We start from the raw sequence: 3,216 nt of genomic DNA on the forward strand, positions 1-3,216 counted from the left end.
TACTGTCTGCTGAGCAGTGTATCTAATCTTCTCCTGTGTGATACTGTCTGCTGAGCTGTGTATCTAATCTTCTCCTGTGTGATACTGTCTGCTGAGCTGTGTATCTAATCCTATCCGGTGTGATACTGTCTGCTGAGCAGTGTATCTAATCTTCTCCTGTGTGATACTGTCTGCTGAGCTGTGTATCTAATCTTCTCCTGTGTGAAACTGTCTGCTGAGCCGTGTATCTAATCCTCTCCTGTGTGATACTGTCTGCTGAGCCGTGTATCTAATCCTCTCCTGTGTGATACTGTCTGCTGAGCTGTGTATCTAATCCTATCCGGTGTGATACTGTCTGCTGAGCAGTGTATCTAATCCTCTTCTGTATGATACTGTCTGCTGAGCAGTGTATCTAATCTTCTCCTGTGTGATACTGTCTGCTGAGCTGTGTATCTAATCCTATCCGGTGTGATACTGTCTGCTGAGCTGTGTATCTAATCCTATCCGGTGTGATACTGTCTGCTGAGCAGTGTATCTAATCCTCTTCTGTATGATACTGTCTGCTGAGCAGTGTATCTAATCTTCTCCTGTGTGATACTGTCTGCTGAGCTGTGTATCTAATCCTATCCGGTGTGATACTGTTTGCTGAGCAGTGTGTCTAATCCTTTCCTGTGCGATACTGTCTGCTGAGCCGTGTATCTAATCCTCCCCTGTGCGATATTGTCTGCTGAGCTGTGTATCTAATCCTATCCGGTGTGATACTGTCTGCTGAGCTGTGTATCTAATCCTCTCCTGTGTGATACTGTCTGCTGAGCCGTGTATCTAATCTTCTCCTGTGTGATACTGTCTGCTGAGCCGTGTATCTAATACTCTCCTGTGTGATACTGTCTGCTGAGCTGTGTATCTAATCCTATCCGGTGTGATACTGTCTGCTGAGCAGTGTATCTAATCCTATCCGGTGTGATACTGTCTGCTGAGCTGTGTATCTAATCCTCTCTCATGTTATGTCTTCATCTTTTAATATTTCTAACGGCACCAGGCAGGGATGCCCGCTTTCCCCTCTCCTTTTTATTCTTACACTAGAACCTTTACTACAAAAGCTCAGAGAGGAGGGGAGGATCGTTGGCATCAAATCAGCTGGTACTGAACATAAAATCGCAGCATACGCAGACGATCTACTTATCATGACCTCTAACCCGAGAATATCTGTCCCAGTTATCCTGACATTACTCAAGGAATACGGTGCACTATCAAATTTTAAGGTGAATCTTAGCAAATCTCAAGTCTTAAATATAAATATCCCAGAACCACAAAAAACACAAATGGCAATCGGGTCCCCCTTTACCTGGTCCCCCCCATCAATACGTTTCTTGGGAGTTGAGATTTCTCCAAACCTACAAGAACTTTATAAGTTAAACTTCCCACCGCTATTGCAGAAAATCCAGAAACTTACCCCCAACTGGAATATCTCATACATCTCCTGGTTGGGTAGGAAAAATCTCCTTAAATGTATGATATGGCCAAAAATAACTTATCTAGTGCAAGCCCTTCCAATCCACCTACCTAATTCTTTTTTCATTGACATACGAAAACTCCTCAGCCGTTTTCTGTGGCACAACCAAAAACCCAGACTTCCCTTACAAATATTATCCCTCCCACACTCTGAAGGAGGTATAGATCTGCCAGATCTAAAGATACTTCAACAAGCCACTCATCTCCAAAGAGTCGTGGATTGGATCAGGCTCCCACCACAGAAGCAATGGATTAAAGTAGAAGAAACAATCCTTAAATTCCCCCTTAGACAGCTCATCCTCACGCCCTCAAGTAGTACTAGGTATACATCAATTAAAAACCCTTTCACCGCCACTACTTTTAAAATCTGGTCCAATCCCCATATAAGACAAATATGCTCCCCGTTTCCCTCCCCTCTCCTACAAGTTACAGACCTAGTTCTCTCCTCTCTCCAGCCCATAATGCCACAATACACAACTCAATTCGCAACTTGATAACACCACTCCAAAAAATTACAGATAATGGGGTCATGCCCTGCTTGGCAGAACTCAATCAAATGCTAGATACTATCTCTTTTCACCCCTTTATGTACCAGAAATTTATGTCTAACTTAAAACTAGTCTTTAAAACTCCAAATTATATTAGGGAAATGACTGATTTTGAAAAACTTATAGCTGCAAAAAACCCCCAAAAAAGAACGTTATCAGCTCTACAAAAACAATTATGCCTAGCCAGAACCCCTAAGAAACTGCCATATGTAATGAAGTGGGAACAGGATCTGAATAGGCCTTTCACCCCATCTGAAATTAAAAGATTACTACTAGCACCTAAAGTCTCCTCTAGATGTGTTAGAGTACAAGAGAATGGCTATAAAGTTCTCTCCAGGTGGTATATGACTCCATCAAAACTTCAGAAATGTTACAAAGGACTTGATCCTAACTGCTGGAGATGCTCTTCTGATGTGGGCACTATGCTCCACATGTGGTGGAACTGTACATTGATTAAGCCCTTCTGGACAAAAATAATTCAAACTATTAATACAATTTTAAACTTGCAACTCTTGACCTCGCCGGAGATCTGCCTTCTGTTTCTGTTCCTAGATAACTTCCCTAAAATAAAATTAACCCTTCTTAGACAGCTCCTGGCCTCGGCTAAGTTACTTGTGACATCCTTATGGAAATCTGCGAAGACCCCAAATATCTCACTCTGGGAAATGAAGGTTGAACAAGTATACAGGCTAGAAGAATTGGCTAGTTGGGATGAAAAAAGGCATAAACAATTCTCGTTGATATGGCGTCCCTGGCACAAATATATTACAGACCGCACAATACTAACCTAAAATACTCAGATCGCTAGCCCATTCTAATCCCAACTCCCCCCCCCCCTCCCATCATCTATATCTTTGTAGTCCCCCCCCCCTCCATCTCATCTCCCCGTTCATCCCACTTCCCTTTCAACCTTCCCCCCTTCTCCAGGTTTTTTTTTTTCTTTTTCTCTTCTGAAGTTTTTATTTCCAGGATATCACAATAAACCTTCTTGAATATGATAACATGTTATGTGACCACAATTTTGTACTACGACATGTTCAAAAGAATTGAACCTCTCTCTTATATTTTTTCTCTCTTCCGAAACGTGTCAATGTTTGGCTGAAATTTATGCAGTCTGGTCAATTTCTGCTCTTATAATCTATGTGATATCGTTATCTTTGATTTGTTTCATTAACAA

Source organism: Phyllobates terribilis, unplaced genomic scaffold (assembly GCF_046119375.1).
Source record: "Phyllobates terribilis strain yellow unplaced genomic scaffold, ASM4611937v1 Scaffold_303__1_contigs__length_2303217, whole genome shotgun sequence".
NCBI lineage: Eukaryota > Metazoa > Chordata > Amphibia > Anura > Dendrobatidae > Phyllobates > Phyllobates terribilis.